The 9,193-nt window shown below is 36.3% G+C and overlaps 2 pseudogenes across 1 annotated transcript; one reads left to right on the top strand and one right to left on the bottom strand.

The window, feature by feature from the left end:
• Positions 1-218: 218 nt before the first annotated feature.
• On the bottom strand, positions 219-2,278 carry LOC143538438 (binding partner of ACD11 1-like; annotated as a pseudogene).
• A 4,381-nt stretch (positions 2,279-6,659) lies between these two features.
• On the top strand, positions 6,660-8,356 carry LOC143538422 (serine/threonine-protein kinase OXI1-like; annotated as a pseudogene). Its single transcript, XR_013136243.1, has 2 exons — positions 6,660-7,308; positions 7,512-8,356. The product of XR_013136243.1 is annotated as a serine/threonine-protein kinase OXI1-like (transcript).
• The last annotated feature ends 837 nt before the right edge of the window (positions 8,357-9,193 follow it).

The raw sequence follows: 9,193 nt of genomic DNA, 5'->3' as shown, positions 1-9,193 counted from the left end.
GCTCTAAAAAGTATAACCGATATACAAACCGGCGGTTTGTAAACCGGTCAAACCGGTTTTAAAAAAACCGGTTTTTAAAATAACCGGTTTCCGGTTTAAACCGGCAAACCGGTTCGGGGACCGGTTTTTTTGAACACCTCTAATGAAGATGTACTGTTGTTTATTAGATTATTTGGCACTCTAAGTTGAATTCTAGAAGGCTTGTGATACCAACTTGGTTATCCAGATTCCAAACACATAATAGCATAACCGGCTTTACTAACGGTTTGTTCAGCGGGTGCAAATGCTGACTTGGTGTTCTTGGAAATCTGAAGCTTCTGTTGACATCACTTTTTCGGTGACCATGGACGTGCCCATGTTGACTTTATGAGTAAGTCCATGTTTCTGGTAAAAGGACTTCGCTTTAGTGACTGCATCTTTACCCAAAACAACACCCTTTGCAAACATATTGCTCAAAGTGGATTCCGGGTTAACTTTAGCAGGAGCGTAAGTGTTCCTTCCACGTGGCTGTAATGAGATTTTTGATGAGTATATGTACGGGTGGCAATTTTTGATACGACACGAAAATATTAAAGTTTTGGGTTGTGATATATTCATATCTAACCCGCTTAATAAATGAGTGGTGTTCAGATTGACGTGGTTTAACCTATTTAATTAAACAGGCCGACCTGCTACCCGTTTAACCAATTATTTTAAAAAAAAATTGGTCGTGTTGAGGTTATGTTTAATTAAACAGGTCAACCAGGAAACCTATTTAACCCATTTTCTTTACAACCCACCAAGTAGCATTCAGATTGACCTGTTTAATTAAACGGGACATGTAACTCGTCTAACTAAACATGTAGACTGTTAAACTCGTGTGATTATCGACCCGCTAACCACCTTAACCAGTTAGTTAACCCATTTTTTAATTAAACGGGCCATGTTCAGGCTGACTTTTTTTTTACTCGTTTAGTTAAACAAGTTGACCCACTAACCCATTTAACCCATTATGTACAACCTAATTAACACATTTGCAACTTGGCCCGTAAACCTGTTTGACCCATTTAAATAAACGGATTAAATAGGTCATGTTCGAGTTACATGATTTTAAGTGTAGATGGTTTAGGGTTGATGTTTTTACATGAAAAAAATACGAGTTCTGTTCGAATTAAACAATTCAACCCGTCAACAAGCCAACCTGATATGATTGACACCCCAGCTAATAACGTATGGAAATGAAAATTGTAAACATTTAATAAAGGGGCTTTCTTACAGGAAGTGCCGTTGCAGCTTCTGGTGGAAGGTTGTACTCCGGTGCAAGGGTTCCAGCGACATTCATATAAACTATTGTTGCTCCCTGATTAACAGGTTGAAATCTAAACTTAATTGTATTCATGTAAAGGTGAATATTATCTTCCAAGGTAGAAATTAGTTACTTACAGAAAGAAGAACAGCAGTATGTTCACCTTGCGAGTCTGTGAAGTGACAAACGCGTTTTGGGAACAAGCATCATTACTGCAAAGAAAGTTTATATTTAGTGTTAACAAAAAAAGGGGGGAAAATCACGAATGTGGAAATTACTATACTAACCTTTGGACCTTAACATACATAATGTCACCTGAAAATGAAAAGAACTCGCTTACATCTCTTAGTGAAGTCTTTAAAGAAATATTGCTAACTTTAACTTTGCATATGGAAGCCAACCACTTAGGCCAACAACTGCATCCAAGCGAGTAGAGTATGTGTTTTCGTTCTCAAACTTTCCATTTATAAAACAACTATAGAGCAGTTCCTACCCCCATACTAAACCCTCGTACCCCAAGTTTGTCTGCAAAAGTAAAAGGTCTATGAAATAAGAACCACATGAACCGAAAACTCTAGCCGATTTCAAATGTGAATGCAGAAAAATCTAGTGTCTAATTCTCTCCTCAACCGAAAATGAAACAGGAAACAAATCCTCTTCAAGCAGATGCTCTGTGTTCTAAATGCTGAGAAGCACCTTTCACGTAAATATTAAAACTTGCAACAATCATTATACGACAATAAGTTAATAAATATTCCGAAACTCGTCTTTGTCAGAGCAAAGAAGTAGAATGCCAAATAGGACATTTTTGAAGTTAACATTCAGTTTAAATACGCATTCATAACAATTAATACACCTGAAAATATAATTGTCTTAGTTCCCCTTTTTTACTATAATACACCGATTATTAAGAAAATTTTAGCATACATCTTTGTCGGTTAGTTCCACATTAAAAGCACAGCCTTCACCTCGTGCATTCTTGTAATGGCGCATGGTCCCTTTAGCTGTGAGCCGGCACATTTGCTGTAGATATAGCATATTTTATTACATGTTGAATCAGAGATTACTTGCAATAGATATAACATATTTATTACTATACACATGCTTTCATTATACCCGATTCTTGTATATCAAACAAATTACATCTTGCGCCTATGGGCCGCTATAACTATCCAAGAATACACTCGAAACTGGAAGGATAAAAAAAACCCACTCGGTGGACTGCCGAGCTACAAGTCCTACGAGACAGGAGCGGATTCTCTAAAAAGCCAAACCCCTAATAGTGAATTGGTGATTAAAAGGTTAAACGAACATAACTTTAAATATGACATGTGAGGGCTAATGGCTAGTCGAATTGTACCTGAGATGGCAGAATTGTTGAAGGTCGTCTTCAATTGGTGAGTCTTGGTCTGTACAGTAGGGGCGCGTTCGTTTCAAAGAATTCGTGGGAATTCAAAGGAATTGGAATTAAAATCCCATGACATGGCGTGTTCATTTCATTGGAATTGGAATCTTAATTTTCTTTTGATGCGTTCGGTTGTCAAGGAATTGGAATTGGAATTCAATTCCTTCAAATTCCTTTAAATGATGGGATTCTAATTCCTTCCAAGATGTGAAGGATTTCAAGTGAATTCATTGGAATCTTTTCTCGAGTTTTTTTTTTATTTTTTTTAACGAGAACAACGAATAATATACTTTGGTTTTTTTACTTTTTTTGTTTTTAATTTATATTTTGAGTTATAATTTTTTTTATTATTATTTTTGAATATTGTTTTGAGAGGTTTTTGATCTTAATAGAAAACCCCTAAAAAAATCATTAAAAAATCATTAAAAAAATCATAACACAAAATATAAATAAAAAATAAAAAAACTAAAATATTTCCGCCGTTATTCTCGTTAAAAAAAAAAAAAAAAAAAAAAAAAAAAAAAAAAAAAAACCTCGATTTGAATTCCTTTGTCAAACGAACACACCAAGAATGGAATTGGATTTTAATTATGGAATTGGATTTTAATTCCTTCAAATTCCAATTCCTATTGGAATGTTCGGATTCCAACTCCTATTCCCTCCAATTCCAAATCATATACAAATTCCAATTCCTTTCCATTCCGTGAAACGAACGCGCCCTAAGGTAGAAAATCAGAACAGGGTTCAATAGGGCACAAAATCAGTGACCGGAACAATTGTTGGATTCTGAATACTCAATGCCAAAGTATATACATATAGCAACGGTTAATACTTGAATCGTGCGCTGGGTTCAAACTGGGAGATTTAATCGGCCCTTTGATTGGTTGCATCATAATAGATGAAACTGATACTGATGTCCATTGATTGAACCATAATACATGAAAACCATATTGATTGCAATTGAAGTCGTCGAAGACTCGGAATTGGAAGGCCGCCTGAGAGGGGCGGTTGCAGTGGAAGTGGCCGGAAATTTAGTGACAAAGCAGTAGCATTCAATTTTAACAGCGTCTCCAAAAGAAGACAAAAAAAAATTATAGAATTACTATTTTGTCCTCCTAATATGTTTTATATGTAATATATAGATGTCTTATTTTCAAATCCCAAATGTGACTAAAAATAGGGTTTCATGTTGGGCTAAAAGGTTTTCTTATCTATATCTAGGGATGCCAATTTTGATCCAAACCATTTTAAATGAGTTAATTTGGGTTATTTTAAAAATTAAATAGGTTGGTTTGGGTCAGAGATTTTAATTAAATGGGTTAAAATGAGTCATTTGAAATTTCATCTTGTTATTTTTGGGTCAAAATAGGTCGACATATTCAAATAAATGAGTCGATGTGGGTTAGTGTCCTAATTAAGGAAATGTGACAGGTTTCAGATTGGGACGGGTTTCCGCACGATACAGGTTTTGGCACGAAACGGGTTCGGTTCAGGTTTCAAAACAATACGAGTTTTCACACAGGGCGGGTTGGGTTTTGGTTTCTTTTTGGTCGATTCCGGACTCGTTTTGGTTTTTTGTTTCGGTTTTGTCCTTTTTTTTAGTTTCGTTTTTGTTCGGTTTCAATTTTTAGTTTCGTTTTGATCAATATTTTTTATTTCGATTGATTTGGTTCGATTCTGGCTTTTGGTTTCACTTCCTTCGATTTTTTGGTTTATGTTCGATTTCTCGGTTTTTTTTAATGAAACGAGGACAGTGGAGGAAACATTTTAGTTTTTTTTTTACTTTTTTTGTTTTTGATTTATATTTTGAGTATGATTTTTTTACTATTATTTTTGAATTTTTTTAAGGGTTTTTCATCTTAATAGAAAACACCTTAGAAAAAAATTCAAAAAAAATAATTAAAAAATCATAACTCAAAATATAAATAAAAAACAAAAAATTTTAAAAATGCTAAAATGTTTCCGCCGCTAATATCTTTCAAAAAAAAAACTTGAACTCATTCTAACTCGTTCCAACCCTAACCTATTCTGACCCAAACCAAAACAACCCTTTTTTTAGTTGACCAATTCTGACACAAACTTGTTTCGACCCAAACCCATTTCGACCCATGACCCGTTCGATCCAACCCAACCCATTTGCCACCTCTATAGAGTATATCTATTGTGGGTTTTCTCATAAGGGTGGTCTCTAAGACATACTTGGGGAAAAGAGATGAACGGGTGGGTCTTCGGTCCGTCAGTGATCCATATAGCCGTTTGAAAAAAAAAACTTGTAATCAACTCACTTCACTAAATATTAATGAATGTGTTTCTCAACATACGAGTAGGTGGTGGAGAGATATAATGTTAATTGGTGGTAGAGGTGCACAAAACAACCGGCTCCGGATCCGATCCGGCGGTTCTTACCCGAAACCGGACCTGGCCCTATCTAACCCGCGGGTATGGACTGGGTTTTGGGTTTCCCTCTGAAACTGTACCTGAAACCGGAACCGACCCGGACCCGGTGGAAACCGTTCCGCCAATACCTGGTCAAAACCCGGCCGTACCTTACCTGAACCACGAAAAAAAACCCAATGGAACAAGTCAAAACCTAATCTAATACCCGACTATACCCGGAACCGATTCCTACCCATACCTGATTTTGACTTTTGTTGACTATACCCGGTTCCGGTTTATAAGAATACCCGATTTGTGCACATCTAATTAGTGGTGCTAACCAATGTCTTAAAAACTAGTTTTTTAACATACCGGATTAGTCTTAGAAAAGGTTCAACAGATGGTATCAGGTTGTACAAGGCGATTCAATCGGGTTGAGCAGTTAACACCATAATTCCATTAAAAAACAACTTTAACTTGAAAAAATAATCTGAAAGTACGTGATTCCACATTTAAACTGCTTGTCGTAGTCGATGACCCGAATTCTAACTGCTTGTTGAGCCCGATAATCAATTGCAGCTAATTTGTCGTCGTCGATGGCCTGAGTGATTTTGTTGTCAACGAGTTGGTCAGAGAGGACTTTCAAGCCTTGACAATACGCAAATGCGTTGGGAAAATTGTCAAGTCGGGCATTGGATAGCTTGCTTTTTAGGTAAATGGCCTGGCGATTTTATTGTTCTAAAAGATTCCTACTAAGGCAGCCCATGCATCGACTGTGGTGGTGTTCGATTTTAGGATGATCTGAAGAAGGTCAGAGAAGATTGTACCATATAAATGTCCATTAAAGGTTTATGGAGTCAAACTGTTTCCAAGCTTCCTCTGTTTTGGCATCGGGTTTGCAGGCCGAGATTTATCGAGGAGAGAGGTGGTCATAGAGTTGAGGAGTATTGGGCAGACTCCCTCTCAAGGTATAAGAAGAACAGGTGTATTAGACACGTGTAAAACGACGAAACATACGGTAGACGTACAACACATAAAACATAAGACACAAAGTCAAAAAGCATGGAAACAAAGGAATAGTACATGTGAGAGTAAAGATAGATGTCTAAATTAGAATTTATCTAAATACGGAATTCGTTGATTAAATATTCGAATACGAACCCGAGTCGGATAAAGGTTACAAATACAAGAAAAAGAATAACCCGAAATGTTACACTAATCAATTATAACTCGTATCAAATATTTTCAGGGCATTTGAGTGATAGAGTCAACGAATTGAGGCGAATATGTCTCAAGAGTTATATCTGGTCAGAGTCGAACATGCCTCAATTGAGTTTGAGTAAGAGCCTATTCATTATTCAGTATTCAAGCCTCATCAACTCATCCAATTATGGCCGAATTTATTTAAAATATTAATTTCATGAAATTCTTTTTAGAAAAAATGTATAACAAATAATTAAACTAAATTTAAATTTCTATCCCACTTGTAGCCTCATGGTAAGAAGACTTGGGTTCGATCCTCATTTGAAGAGGGCGATGATCTAAACACAAAATAAAATTCGCCATTAAGAAAAAACAAATAATTAAATTTCAACAGCATACGCGGTAATTATGGAATAATATAGCATGGGTACTTGGTAATCGCATTAAATACTAATTACGTTAAAGGAGTTTTCCCTGAAACTTTGATAGCCCTCGACTTTGAATATCTTCTAGAAACACCTCCCATTTTGACTATTTTTGGCGTAACCCTCAACCTTAAGTAACAAACCCCTTCCCCACGCATTTGGCGTATCCACCAACCACATATATAATAAACCAATTCACCTCCATAACAATCGCCAGAATAAACCAAAACATAATTACAGCATGAGCGACGATCAAGTCCAGTCATTGGACATCCGGAAACTGAAGGCTTTAAAGCCGCTAGGGCGAGGCGCTAAAGGAGTAGTGTTCTTGGTACAGAATGAAGCCTCCGACGGAGAATTGCTTGCTTTGAAGGTGATTTCGAGAGCTTCGAGTAAGAAAAAGGCTAAGAAACTTGATAGTGACGGTAGTGAGTACAAGAGAATAATGTTTGAACAGGAAGTGTTGCGTCGATTTCAGCATCTGTTGTTACCGAAACTCCGCGGGGTGTTATCGACCGAAAATGTTGTTGGTTACGCCATTGATTATTGTCCAGGACGTGATCTCAATTACCTTAGAAACAGACGGAGAAAATGTTCTCAATTGACTTTATCAGGTAAAATTCACTTGCTTTTCTTAATATAAATCTGATCGACGTAGGACAGAATCTTACTGAAACTGTATTTCGTTAATTTAATTGAATCCTAGAGGTTAATTGATATTTATTTTTATCAATTTAGGTTTTAAAATTTTAGGACGCAGCATTACTGTTTATGACTCGTTGGACTTGATCAATAACAATTTTTTTTTATATTTTAGGTTTTATGCGGCGGAATTGGTACTAGCATTGGAGTATCTTCATAATTTAGGTATTGTTTACCGAGATTTAAAGCCGGAAAACGTTATGATTCAAGAAAACGGACACCTAATGCTCGTCGATTTCGATCTCTCAACACAACTTTCACCTAAAGCGCCTTCACTGACACCGAAACCGTCTTCAAAATCAGGTCTATCAATAAACAGGAAGAAAAAACTATTCTCAAAATTCTTCACCTGTTTGTATCCCGCCATCTCAGCGGATGACTCAGTACATCCAGCCGAGTCAGTCAACTCAGAACCGAGTTACGAGACTCATTCACTCTCAATATCATTTTCAAAATCGAATTCGTTCGTCGGAACAGAAGAATACGTGGCACCTGAGATGATACAAGGCAACGGCCACGATTTCGCGGTGGACTGGTGGTGTTTAGGCGTCGTATTGCACGAAATGTTGTACGGTACGACGCCGTTTAAGGGAGTGAACAGGAAAGAGACGTTTTACCGGGTTTTGTCTAAACCGGTGGAGCTTGTTGGAGAACTGACTCCGTTACGGGATTTGATCCGAAGATTGCTGGAGAAGGATCCGAAACAGAGAATATCGGTTACGGAAATCAAGGGTCACGGTTTCTTCAAAGGCGTTGACTGGGAAAAAGTCATACAGATCTCGAGGCCGCCGTATGTACCTGGACGGTTCGATGACGAGTGCATAGATGGAAATAAAAATAAAAATATTGATATTGAGGATTTTGTTAAAGAGGTGTTTAAGGTGGAAGATGACGTAATCGGTGACGTTAAGGAGGTTGAAAATGACCAAAAGGTTGTCAAGGATTTTTTGGTCTTCTAAAGTTCTGGAATTTTGACTTGAATTAATATTATTTAATTTTTTAATTCAATCTAGTGAATTAATATTATTTAATTTTTTAATTCAATGCTAGATTGCTAGTGCATTTAATGTATTAACTTTTAAGCGGTGCATTTTGACTTGAATTGTTTAAACTTTAAAGTTGTCAACGTACTTAAGTATACAATTAATAATGCAATAAGTGTTGTCGTAGTTGTACAAAGAGAGGTATGTATCGGCTTTGGCGGATCTTTTAAGATGAGAAGGTGCCATCCCAAAATTATAAATTCAATGTCCATTAAATATATAATATATAAGTTAGCTTTTATAAACACCGTCGCAAAAGAGGTCAGACAATCGCAACCACCTTACAGCATGCTGAAATTACACCGGAGCCAAGAAGCTGATTTTTCTTTTTAAGTCTATTGCTTTACAAGAGATTGTCGATGGTCTTGACGTATCCGCAAGTGAACTAATTTTTAGTTAACCGAATGCACCAACAAATGGCAAACAAAACACCTTGAGTTATCTTTTTGAAATAGTCATCCTTTTGTACTAAATTGTGAAACTCAAAAAGAACCCAAGACATGAAAGCAAAATCCAGATTGATTTTGCATCAAATTATAAACGCCTCGTTAAACGATGGATGAAAATAAAAAAAAATGAAAATTAAAAAACCAGAGGTGAAAAGATGATTTGTTATTTATCTCCCATCCCCCAAAAAAAGAGCAAAAAAGAGAAATTCAATATATGATTCAATGTTTGGGAGTATGCCATTGTCTCACTTATATGTTTCTATTTATAAATATATATGAAAATATGTTGCTAGGAAACGATCAAA

This window comes from Bidens hawaiensis, unplaced genomic scaffold (assembly GCF_021521415.1).
Source record: "Bidens hawaiensis isolate Kalapana, Puna unplaced genomic scaffold, B.hawaiensis_p1.1 tig00011621_1, whole genome shotgun sequence".
Taxonomy (NCBI): domain Eukaryota; kingdom Viridiplantae; phylum Streptophyta; class Magnoliopsida; order Asterales; family Asteraceae; genus Bidens; species Bidens hawaiensis.
Note: the sequence above shows the minus strand (reverse complement) of the source record. Positions and strands in the feature narration are given on the sequence as shown.